Here is a 13,640-nt window from a genome sequence, read left to right on the forward strand (position 1 = left end):
GGCAGCGTTTGCTGCCTGAAAACATTTGTTTCCCTTTCTATCCCTCAAGAGATGGAGCAAAAGGAAGAAGAGATGCTTTCAGGCAGCAAACACTGTAGTGCATGCTTGTGGGCGGGGAGGGGATTGTCTCAGGGCTCCGCCAAGCACCATGAGCATGACATTACACACACATGGGATGTTGTTAGAGGGACCGCTGGGCAAGGCCCGACCCAGGCCACAGCTCGGCTGGCTCCACGCCTGGACAGGAGGCTCTCTGCAGTCAGGGAGACTGCAGAGAGGAGGGGCAACTCATTGTGCAGGCTTCTTTCTTGCATGAAGCACAGCTATTCATGGTCAGAGAGAGGGAGAAGCTTCCTTCCTCATCTCTGATTTCAGCCTGCAGTTCTGCATTTGGATGTAGTGCAGGTGGCTGGAAACCTCAGGTATGAGGTTTCAAATTGGAGTTTGGTGAACAAAACCTCGAGTCACTCTCCATAACGGACCGGAGTTTCATGCATCCGGATCTTCAGGTTTGGCAACCTCTGGCCCCTTCAACTCTGTTTTCCCATTACATGTGAATGGGGCCAAATTGTTGTTGCCAGGGGCCTTGGATGGGTGTGTGTGTGAAAGCTGCCTTCTAGCCGGTGTTTTTCCAATGCCAGTAAGACCCCCATATTTATTCATCTGTTTTGCCTCCCCAAATCACCAAAATGACCCCAATTTTATTGCTTGATTAAAAAAAAAAAACTTTTGGGAAAACTAACACTACTCTTTTTCTTTTGTTTTCTTTTTTGTGACAAGTTCTAATATTTATCCCTCTCGTCGACAAAATATTATGTCTAAAAGACAGGTTAGTAATATCCAGTACAACTGCTGTGTGTTCAAAGTTCTACACAGTCAGAATAGACAAGTAGGGAAAAAAAATTAAACTACATCAATTGACAATGATTTCTTTTACAGGAGTAGAGTTGAAAAGAAGTCAGCTGAGATGCTCACAAAAAAAAAAGCCTGAAACAAATAATGCAAAAACTTTGCATGGCACACTTGAAAAGAACACTCAAACGTTATTGCTTTTATTGTCGCATTTGTAGTCGATGTGCTTCTTTACCCAAAACTTTGTTTCCATGAAAACTAAATGACACCTAGAAAGTAACCGCTTTGAGAGTATAGCTCAAGCAAAAATAAATTGGATTTCCCCCCCTTTGCTTGCTTTGGGAGCGTATCAAAGTTGCATCCTTATTGCAAGAGGTCTATAAAATGTTAATCAGAATGATAAGCTTTCTATAAAACGTTTCAATCAAGCCACTAAGATTTCCTGCCAAGAACCCAGTTTTGTTAAGTTGTAAACAGCTGTACCCTCGAACTTTTGACTAAGGAAAATAAGTCCACTGAGCTGCATCTTGAGGGTTGCATCTTGTGTAATTAAATACCAGTCTCTGATTATTCATCACAGCATTATTGTATACTGCATACAGTGGGGAGATCTGGGTTAAAATCCTCATTCAGCCATGATGCTCGTTGTTGAATATAGGAAAGTCAGTGCCCCACATTCAGACTAGCATTATGCTTGGGAGGAGAGCTGGTCTTGAGGTAGCAAGCATGAATTGTCCCCTCTGCTAAGCAGGGTCCACCATGGCTTGCATTTGAATGGGAGACTACATGTGTGAGCCCTGTAAGATATTCCCCTTAGGGGATTGGGCCACTCTGGAAAGAACATGCACATGCTTGCATACAGAAGGTTCCTAGTTCCTTCCCTGGTATCGCCAAAATAGGGCTGAGAGAGACTCCTGCCTGAAAACATGGAGAAGCCCCTGCCAGTATATGTAGACAATGCTAAGCTAGATGGACCAATGGTATATGGACTTGGTACTGTATATGGTAGCTTCTATGTTCCTTGCTAAGTTTCCACCTACTGCTGTGCTGTCATGCAAACAGGGGAAGGGGTAGTTTTCACCAATCTCCTCCTCCCTCTGAAGCCCGCTGCACCTCCCAAAAAAATGTCCCTGAGGGCTACCAATTTTACCCAAATTGCCCACCATAGTCTTCTAAAAAATGTAATAAGGGGGCTGGCACAACAGAAAAGGGAACCTGGTCTTGCTATGGGTAACTGAAATAAATACATATATTTTTCTCCTGGTTTTCCTCTGCCTCCATATCCCTACTTTCCTCTGTTATCTCCCTCGTACTGATTAAGTTTTAGATTGCAAGTTCCTCAAGGGAAGTACCTGTCCTCTTGGATTTTGGAAAGTATCATGCATACTGACAGCAATAATAATATTTCTATTCTGCTTTTCCATTCCCAGTTAGAATGTTCAAGGTAGCATACGAAACAATACTCGTGATATGAAAACTGTCATAATAGGGCAGCAGAAATAATAGCAGCCAAAAACATCAGAACAATTAAAACAGGTGGAAGATGATGAGATGAAGTTAGTGGCTGCTGACATAAAGAATAAAGATGCACACAGTGGTGCACCCAGACAAACTGGGGCCCCGGACCCCCCCTGCTGTGAGCCCCCCCCCCGCACACACTCCTCCCCGATATTCTAGCTGCCCATTTGCACGGCCAGAGGGTGGTGGCTGAGGCGAGCAGGCCTCCCCCCCGCATGTGGAGGCGGCAGCAGGAGGAACAGGAATGGCCACTGAGCCTGCCATCTGGCTCAGCTGCCTCTGAGAATTGTGAGGCCTGCGCAGTTAGAATACAGTGTTGCAAGCCCGTGACATCACAGGCTTGCGGCACTGTATTCTAACTGCGCAGGCACACCGGAGTGCCTCGCAGTTCTCGGAGTCCACTGAGCCAGACAGTCAGCCTCAGTGGCCGTTCCCACTATGCCGGCTGCTGCCACAGGCAGGGGGGAGGCCTGCCCACCCACCACCCTCTGGCCATGCACATGGGCGGATAGAATATTGGGGAGGAGGGATTGTGCGGTGTCAGAGTGGAGGGCTCATGGGGTGGGGGGCTCAAAGTAGTGGCAGAATCCCACCTAGCATTTGAAGGTCCCCCCAGGTAGTAGTGTGCACGGAACTGCATCTCCATGGTCCAGCACTGGGGAGGGGGGCTCTTTAAGGGTGGGGGAGGGTGCACTTACCCCTCCCACCGCTTTTCCCCCTCCAGCACTCCCGGTTTTGTATGCATTTGGGGCAGCAGGATACCTTCCTGCTGCCTCTTCTCCTGTTCCTCCTTAAAAGGCTTCAAAAGCCTCACTGAGTGTGCACACATCATGCGCGTCACGTCCGTTTTTGGGAAATATGTTCCTAAGGGTCCTGACTCTCACAGCCCATGATGGGGATAGCCTGTTTCTTTGCTAGAACACCAGTGTTTTAGTGCAAAAACACAGATGTTTTAGCTAAAAGAAGACTGGGCTGTCCCTTTAAATAGCCTCCCCGCACCTGCACAGAGGCCATTTAAAGGAGGCCTGGCATGGCACTGGCTTCAGTCAGTGCGAGCGGCCAGCCAGGCTGATCATGGGGTGGATGGGTGGCGGGTCCAGTCTCTGCCTCCCCTCTGCTGCCAGCTCTGCACTGTTACCACTCTCGCCAGGAATGGTTAAAAGACACCTCCGTTACACGCACCTCTTCTTCCTCACAGAAGTGGCCAGTGGCCACAGGGGTATAGTGGGTTCGGTCACTGACTCCCACCCACTGTGGGCTCTGCAATGAATAAAGGTAATTTGGGGGGCCCCAGTGCCTCTTTGATTCAATCCAATTCTGGTTAATTTGATTCAATTTCAAATCTAATCTCCCCTTTTTGGACTTGAATCATCCAGATTCAAGTTGAATCGATTCGATGCCAAATCGATTTGCATTTCCCTCTTATAGGAGAACTACTATAGACTTCCACAGGTATCCTACAAGTGGGTACACTGGAAGACATATAGAGCCAGGATACACTGCTGGGAGTCATCTAGGCCACCTAAAAATATGTCCCTGAGGGTTGCATAGTCCTTGGAATATATTTTTGGGTGGCACAAATGGCTTCCTGTGGAACGGGATGATGTCAACAAATGTCCGGTGCACCATGTAGTTAGTTGGGGAGCTCTTAGGCAGCTCTCTCACTGCACCAGTATATCCTTGCTCCAGCCATTGCACCCAGGCACAGGAGGAACAGGAACGTGCCAGCTAATGATGCCCTGAGGCTAAAGTGTAGTCACACCTCCTGTTCTCTCTCTATTCAGCACTTGTATGTCCAATCAACTGATTCTAATCCTGATCATGAGGTGTTTCAACTTGTGATTTAGGAATGCAGGGCAAAATTCTCCATTCTCCATGATGAAAATTCCCCATGATGGGTGCCTGCCTCTGCAGACAAAAGCCGAACAGAGAGCTGGTCTTGTGGTAGCAGGCATGACTTGTCCCCTTAGCTAAGCAGGGTCTGCCCTGGTTGCATTTGAAAGGGAGTCTTGATGTGTGAACACTGAACACTGTACGTTATTCCCCTTAGGGGATGGAGCCACTCTGTGAAGAGCAGAAGGTTCCAAGTTCCCTCCCTGGCTTCTCCAAGATAGGGCTGAGAGAGAGTCCTGCCTGCAACCTTGGAGAAGCCGCTGCCAGTCTGTGAAGACAATACTGAGCTAGATAGACCAATAGTCTGGCTCAGTATATGGCAGCTTCCTATGTTCCTGTGTGACTACCAACTATGTCAGCACCAAGGTGCATGGCTAGACAGCACACTCCGATCCCCTCTGTGACTGTGTACAGTGGACATGTTTGCAGAATTGCTGAAGAAAACTTGCATGCATCAGCTCACTAAATGACATTTGATCTGCCTTTGACACATTAAACATGCACTCTTCGTGCTGGAGAAAGCAGCATGGGAAGTGGCTCTTAGTGACAAGAATATAGTAACTTCCTAAATCAGATTGCCATTCACCCCAGCAATCTGTCTCCAACAGTGGCAAAGCAAATGTGCTGGGTAGATTACAGTGATGGAAACAATCAACCTCGTAACGTGTTTCTGGTCATCATACGTACTTTATAAATGTGGAAGGTTCTGCTTCTTAGCTATTATGGCTAATGGCCACAAAAGGATGAATGTTGTGGGAAGCAAAAATTACGAATACTTGCAGCACTTCTCATTGGAGTTCCAGACATCCTTGGGTTATACTTAAATGAAGCTGCAAAGCATTGTTCGCTGGACAGTATGGAAGAACAAGAACAAACACATCTCTTACTAAGCCAAAGTAAATGCTTCTTCATTGCTAGCTAGCTAGCAAGCAAAACCAAAACCTTTTGCATCAACTAGTTGGCCCTTGGGAAGCCACCTAATGGCGCAGCAGGGAAATAACTTGACTAGCAAGCCAGAGGTTGCTGGTTCAAATTCCCACTGGTATGTTTTCCGGACTATAGGAAATGCCTACATTGGGCAGCAGCGATACAGGAAGATGCTGAAAGGCATCATCTCATACTGTGCGGGAGATGGCAATGGTAAACCCCTCCTGTATTCTATTCTGTATTATAACTACAGGGCTCTGTGGTTGCCAGGAGCTGACACCAACTCGACAGCACACTTTACCTTTATGGAGAGGCAAGTGCAGACTGCGTTTCTGTGATCTTGCTGCTGGCTGTTTGTTAGCGCCACCTCTATCCCAGGACTGGAATACAAGTAGCTAACACCCTATTCAAAAGCTGGCCTGGCACAAGGAATGGATTAACCGAAAACACCATACTTCCGTGATTGTGGGGTGGAATTGATTCAGTCTTGCAATCAGGAAAGCACCTGCCATCACGCTCTCAGCTCCTTACCTTTAGTTGGCCCTTACTGCTACAGCACCTGTGCTTGCCAAAACATTGTTTAGCTCAGCCTTCCTGTCTTCTCTCTCCATCTTCTCCATATACCTGTATTAGTGTCTGTACCAAATGATGTGCTTGGCTGAAGAAACAAAAGCTTTCCAGCTTCTGCAGGACAAGTTAGCTCTCTTTCTCCTTCCTGTTGACTGGGTATTTCCCTTCAGAATATGGAAATGTTCTGACAGGGCAGTGGGACTTACAAGCTTTACTTGAGTGCCTGGGGATAATGGTGCATTTCTGATGAGTGGATGGCCATTCTTTCAACTCCCCCTACATCTTAACAAGCAAAATACAATCCCTACTCAGCCTTAGAGCTTTGTTTGCCTTATGAAGACTGTGATCCACAGGCAGAGTTTGTTCAGTGTAATCGTGTTACCTGGAAATACCTCTCTTAACAAGCTTTGCTTTATACCAAAAGTCCTGAGTGCAGGATTTATATAAGCACAGCAAGTAACGAGTTGTCCTGGACAGGCAAGGGCACATTTCCATCACCAAAAAGTTCAGTCTCACATTTCATTTGGCTTGGATACTAGGGCGATGTATGACCTTTCAGGGAAGATTGGAATGAGCCTGAATGAAGCCAAGCTAGGCAAGCTCAAGATGCATGGAGTTCCTGTGGGTGCTACTGAGCAAGGAGCAGGTTTTTTTTTCCTGTTTGAAATTGAAAAGTATACTCAGAAGCCCAGTTCAGGCATCTAGGCCTGTGGTCGTCCTTCATGGGATGGGGGCCAAGGCCTGGCCCCCATCCCATATTCATGCATATTCAGCCCCATGCATAGGATGTTTTGTGTCAGCCTGACAATCAGTCACAAAATATTTCACCCCATTTGACTTGCTTAACAACAAATATTTATATACCACTTTTCAACAAAAGTTTCCAAAGTGGTTTACATAGAGAAGTAATAAATAAATAAGATGGATCCCTGTCCCCAAAGAGCTCACAATCTCAAAAGAAACATAAGATAGAGACACCAGCAAGAGTCACTAGAGGTACTGTGCTGGGGGTGGATAGGGCCAGCTACTCTCCTCGCTGCTAAATAAAGAGAAACTCTTTACCCAGTTAGTTAAACTCTTTGACCAGTTCGCAGGGAGAGTCAATCATGCATTCTAGCAGCAAATCCACCTTTCCATTTCTCTGAAAGCTCTGGTATGATAGGTGATCATTGAAGGTGCATAAGTGTGCATTTTGGCACCACACTGTAGCAACTGAAGTGTCGTGATTGCAGTTTACTCCCTCCCTGGCTGTGACAAACATTCTCTGAGTGAGAAAGTGCTAGGGCATAGTCGTTTCCGAACATCTGTGAGGGTAACATCTTTTTAATTCCCTATTGTTTCTTTTTTCTGATTTGTTTTAGCGAATTTCCCTTTACTATTTTCTTTTGAGTAATAAGGAGAGAGGGAAAGTGTGTATGTGGGGTGGGGAGATGGGGGGAGAGAGAGAGAATGTGAGCATGGATGTAAAAGCCTTCAGTGGGGAATAGTGGTTTCCTACTGCTACAGATTTCCTACTGCTACAGAACCCTGGAATATGTTCTTCCTTTGCAGAAGAGAGGGAGGGAGGGTGAGATCACTGTTAGCTCAACGAAAATACCAACCCAGTGTGCAGCAGCTGTGAAAAAGGCAAATTCCATGCTTGGGACAATTAGGAAATGAATTGAAAATTAAATTGGGAATATTGTAAAATCTTTGTACAAATCAGTGTTACAGCTGCATTGGAGTACCATGTGCTGTTTGGGTCATCACATTTCAAAAAGGATATTATAGAGCTGGGAAAGGTGCTGAAGAGGGCAACCAGAGTGATCAGGGGGCTGGAACACTTTCCTTGTGAGGAAAGGCACATTTGGGGCTTTTCAGTTTAGGAAAAAAGGTGACAAGTAGGGGGCATTATAGCAGTTTTTACATTAATGCATGAGTAGAGAAAGTTGACAGAGACATATTTTTCTCCCTGTCTTACAATGCTAGAACCGGGGTCATTCAATGAAAATGATATGCAGGAGATTTAGGATAGACAAAAGGAAGTACTTTTTTCAGTCTGCACATAATTAATCTATGCAATCCACTGTCTCAAGCTGTGGTGTGTCAGCCACTATCTTAGATGGTTTTAAAAGCGTATTAGACAATAGGGATGTGCATGAATTGATTTTTTAAAATTTGATTTGAACCTGAATCAAATCACCCCTTATTTGTTTTGGGTCCGAATCTGTCCCCCCGAATCACCCCAGATTCTATTTGTACCCAAATTTTCCAAATCAGAATTGATTTGGGGCAAAAGGGGGGTGGGTTCCATGTTCTGAGAATTGATTCTCTGGTAGGAAATGAGGTAGATTCTCTCATTTCCTACCAGAGAATCTACTTCCAGAAGAATACCTCAGACACTGAAAAGAACAAAACCCAGTGCCCCATGGGCTTGTTGTTCTGAGGGTGGCTGACACCCTATGTGCACTACAACACAACCCACTCTGGGCCACCCTGGTGTCCCCCAAATGGAGGTATGGGGCTGCAGAAATTCCTCATTATTCCCAATGGTGAAAAAGCTTAAAGATGCATAAACTTCAGAAAAAAATTAAATATTACCCCTTTCATTGATTTATTTGAAATCTGGGTGGTAGCAGGCACTCATTGGGGCACTACTACCTGACCCACTCTTCTGCCCCCAAACCCCTTTTCTGCCCCAAATCTGCCACAAAGACTGTCAACTTCAAAAGATTTTTTAAAAAACACCCCTGTGGCCAATTTCGCTGAAATATGGGTGGCAGCTTCCTTGCACCCATTGGGCACTGCCACCCACCACAACTCACTCTGGGCCACCCTGGTGCCCCCCACCCACCCATGGAGTTATAATTAAAGCTGATGAAATCCCCATTATTCCCTATGGGGAAAAGCTTAAAGATGCACCAACTTTTTTTTAAAAAAATCACCCCTTTACCCAATTTCTTTGAAATTTTGAAAGCTTCCATCCATTGGGCACTACCACCTAACCCACTTTGGCCACAAAATAGAGGTCCGAATTTCTAAATGTTTTAGGTCCAAATCTGGGGTGATTTGTTTTGTACCCAAATCTGGGCAATTGAGCACAGGGATAATTTGTTTTGTCTACAAATCACCAGAATCCACCAGATTCGGGTACAAATAATTTTGTACCCAAATCGATTAACACATCCCTATTAGACAAATTCACAGAGGACAAGTCTATCAATGGCTCTGAGGCACAATTCAGGAGAGGAATGGCAGGAGATGGGGTGTGTGTGTGCTCATTTCCTACTTGTGCACTTTCCAGAAACATCAGGTGGGCCACTGTGGGAAACAGGAAGCTGGTGGGCTAGTGCAAATTCAGATTTGAAAATTCAGATTTTATTCTAAATGGCCCAAAATAGGTAAAAATAGGTAAGAAAACAAATATGGGTTTGGGGTTTTTAAAATAAATAAATAAATAAATAAATAGCATTGATAAAATTAAAATTCATTCCAAAATATCAAAATTAATTTCTGAAATACTTCAGAATTTTGGAATTTGCAAAATTCATAGAGGTGAATGGGAAAATGGGGGGGGGGGGGACCAAAAATCACTGGTTGGTCCTAGAGCCTTTGAAACTTGCCACAAATATGGGGAAGGCGATTAGGGTCCCCTGTAGTGAACTTGAAAAGAATTGATTTCATAACTGTATGCCGATCCATTCAGGAGATATAAAAGGGGGAGCAAAAGGGGCATGCTGTTACTCATTTTCATGAAGGCAAAGGGAAGATTCCTCCACATGGGGGTGGGATGATGGTCCAAGGGGGGGCTTCAGATCCAGAACATTCTGGCTTAAAACAAGCCAGATTTCACAATTTTTGCCTTCCCCCCCCCCCAAAAAAAAATCACCAAAAAGGGGAATTCATTTGTGCCAGATTTCACAACTGTATTCCCATCTATTCCAGAAATATAAGGTGGGGGGGGGGCAAAGGGGGCATGCTTACCCCTTTTCATGAAGGCAAAAGTCAGATTCCTCCACATGCTGTGGAATGATGGTCCAAGGAGGGTCTTTGGTTTCATTAGTTTTTATAAAGTTCTGGCTTGAAACAAGCCAGACTTCGCCATTTTTAGTCATTGTTTACAAAAATTTATTTAAAAATCACCAAACATCAGGGGGTTGACCAATTCTTCTCATATTCACTGCAGGTGGCCTTGACCTCCTTCCCCACGTGTGTGGCAAGTTTCAAGGCTCTAGAACAAACTGGTAATTTTTGGTAATTTTGTTTCAATTTTTCTATCGACTACTGTGGGGGAAATCCAAATTTAAGTCAGAATTGGGATTCAAATTCCCAGTCCGATCTGATATCTGACATCACCAGAATCTGAATTTGAAATTGTCAATATTGTATTGGGTCAAATTCTAATCCTAATTTTTTGAATGTGCACAGGCCTAGAAGCTGTACTGTCAATCAATCAATCAATCCTTTATTACAGTCAGAGACCAGCATAAAATTAATACAGGTTAAAAATTACACGTTATAGGATGATGTCATGACAAGGCTAAAATTAAAGATGACTGCAATTTTAAAAAGCAAGTAAGAATATGTATTAGTACATATCACCAAAAGGCTGAAACTAAGAAGAATTGCAGTTTAAAAAGTAAAATAGATAGAATATACACGTTAATACTAAAAAAGCTAAAAACCTAAAATTACTAAAGCTAAAAGAGATAAAATATAATAATGTAGTTTCTATTACAAAATGCACAGAAACAAAGAAAAGGGAAGTATAAAATTGTAAAAGTCCAGATTTAAAATTACAAAAAGCAATAGAAGGACAATAAAATGCAGTACAATGCAATAAAACAATGGGTACTGAGGCATGGGCAAGTGCGAGGTCAATCCAGATTAATCAAGAATCAGGTTTAGGGGGCTCACAGCCTATCATCCTTCAACGGATGCCGATTGCAGCTGCACAGAACTTGGCAATGCTATGTGTAAGGGCAGGGTTAGAGTCAGAGAGCAACAGAAAACTGTAGAATTGTCTTGGACATCCCAGGAACTTGCTTAGCAATGGGAGAATGAGGGTGGCACAAATGTCTCTCTAAAACAGTATAGAAGGCCATGCTCAATATTTTCGGTCTATTCTGAGCCACAAGGACATAATCGCTCTGCAAATGGGATCTTTCTGTAATGGCCCTCAAGCACTGCTGAGGGGAGACCATGGCAGTGAGCCAAAGCGAACGCGCTTCTGTGGTTTGGGACCTCCACAGTAGAGTGAGATATACTGCAGGAGAGGCAGTATATCTAAGCTCCTCACTGATATAAAGTTTTGAGACACTACTAAGGTCCATTTGGTGCTCAATGACTGTAATGTGCTGCTTAATAATTGCTTTTGCCTGATCGTAGCCCATGTTGAGCAGGGACAGTGGGGAGAGGCCCAGGGTAGCTAATTTCGCCTCAATTGCCTGAGCCCAACTAGATTGATAATCATCATGTAGGGTTAGAGGGGCAAGACCAATTGGGCAAAAGGACAGTCTAAGCCAATAGGAGAGAATGGTCACCCACACCCTAGCCTCAATCTTGATTTGGCCTGTCTCCAGGCGTAGGGTGGAATTGGAGACACATCTTGGTACACAGAGCGCTGCCATCAAGAACTTGGATTGTACACGTTCCAGGGTCACAATATTGGGGAAAAGAAGCTGTATTAGATAGGCTTTGGCCTGCTTCAGCAGGGCTCTTATGAGTTTGCCGACTCATATAAAGTGTCAAAGCTCTGCTTCTTGCACTCTGTGTGAGTAACAGCCCCACAATCCTCTGTGGATGGTTTGTCATTTATGAAGAATTCCTGCTCAGACCTGCTGAAGTTTCAGAGCTGCTGTAGGCCTTGCTGTATAGGGTAGGCCAGTTTGGATGTTGCCTGGGAGATACAAGTCTCTTCTCTATACAGTAGAACCTCCTGATTCATGGAACCACTATTCGTGGTTACACGTACTTGCAGGTGTCTAATTGACATCCATTTTCATCACCCGTTTACTAAAGGGTTAAAATCCACACATCTGTGGTTCCTAGAGTGCCAGAAAAGATCATAGAGGTCACTTCCGACTGCCATTTTGAGAGAAGGAGCCATTTTGTGGCTCATTTCTTTTTTTTTTAAAGGAGGGGCTGTAATTTTTTGCTTTTGGGGGGCATTTCATAGATTTGGGGAGCATTCCTGAGCACATGGGAACATGGTGAAGTAAAAAGTTTATATTGTTTCCATATCCCACCCCCACCCCACTGTGTTTAGTTTTTAAAAACCCTTTTTTTCCATCCTGGAACATAACCCCCCTTTTGCACAGGGATAATGCCTCGTTACTCACGGGTTTTGTTATTTGTGGTAGTAGGCAAGGAACAGAACACCTGTAAATAATGAAGTTTGCCTGTAATTTTAATATTTGTCTTCTTCGGGACTATTACCAGGCCTTGCTGGTTTAAGGTAAGCTAGACTCCTGTCTCCTGCACACACTAGAATCAAAGATTCAGCTGAGAGAACACTGAACATGAGAACACAAAGGCCATGATTTGTTAGGGAGCAGCTAGATTAAAGGATACCCTCATCTTGTGCTTGACATTTCATTAAGCCTTACACATCTAATGTATTACTTTTTTTCTGTCTATAGCTGGAGCAGTTCTTTTCTTACAGAAAGGCCTTGGTAAGCATATAAAAGGAGTCATTTAACCTGAGACAAGACAATGACAAAAAAGATGTGATGGGATGCTTTACTCACCAGCAATTGTTTTCTTCTCTAACACAAGAACCAGAGCTTAAGTTTGCTTTGCAAGTTTTTATAGAACAATAAAAATGAACAAAGGGGGAAGCCATCTTTTCTCATTGAACCAAGGAGAAAAATTCATTCCAGGCTATGTGAGGATGAGTACTCCTCCTAGAGTTACAGACATTGCACCCAGAGCAGTGAGAATAAAAGTCTTAATTGGAGGAAAGGGCCACAATGTTATTCAATTAAAATCCAATTAAACAACAAAAGAAATGGCTCTCCACCCCGTGCAGTGTGGCAACTTATTATTATTAATAATAATAATAATAATTATTATTATTATTATTAACAACAACAACAACAACAACTTAAAGTGCAAGTTGATACCTACCTCACATCACATCAGGAGACACACCACATCTCAGAACAGCGTCATGGACCTATGTCCAATTGCTGTTCCTCTTAGCTTGCCAAAGAGGTCAAGGCATCTGCAGAAGGCATCACCCCAAACCTTAGCCATGCCACCTTTAAGGTCAGCAATGGCCCTGCAGACTAGAGAGAGCCCCTATCCAGCCTCCCAAAGCTGCATAGTGTCTAAGGACTTAGCCTTACATTAAATGCATGCCTTAGGTTGCACAACAAACCACTATCTTAAATTCTCAGTCCCACACTGTACCTGCACTTGTGACCAGGGAAGGAACCTAAGTAACTATAGAGCATAGTGTGAAGTAGGCAAAAAACAAATAACAAAAACACTTCAATCACCAACTAATTCAATGAAGCCCCTCTTTTCAGGTCCCATAGGGAGACCAGCCAAACCCATATTATGCTCCATCGTGGGTAGGAAGGTTGCCTATCAGATGCTGAATGAGGATCTGGAGTGGAGTGTAGGACAACTCTCTGCTGCCAACTCTCTGCAGCCAACTCACTGTGGGACACCTCAACATGGCCGACTCACTGCAGGGACAACTCAATTTTTTTTTTTAATTTACATTTTATGTCCCACTCTTCCTCCAAGGAGCCCAGAGCAGTGTACTACATACTTAGGTTTCTCCTCACAACAACCCTGTGAAGTAGGTTAGGCTGAGAGAGAAGCGACTGGCCCAGAGTCACCCAGCTAGTCTCATGGCTGAATAGGGATTTGAACTCGGCTCTCCCCAGTCC

The sequence above is a fragment of the Hemicordylus capensis genome, chromosome 4 (genome assembly GCF_027244095.1).
Source record: "Hemicordylus capensis ecotype Gifberg chromosome 4, rHemCap1.1.pri, whole genome shotgun sequence".
NCBI classification, from domain to species: domain Eukaryota; kingdom Metazoa; phylum Chordata; class Lepidosauria; order Squamata; family Cordylidae; genus Hemicordylus; species Hemicordylus capensis.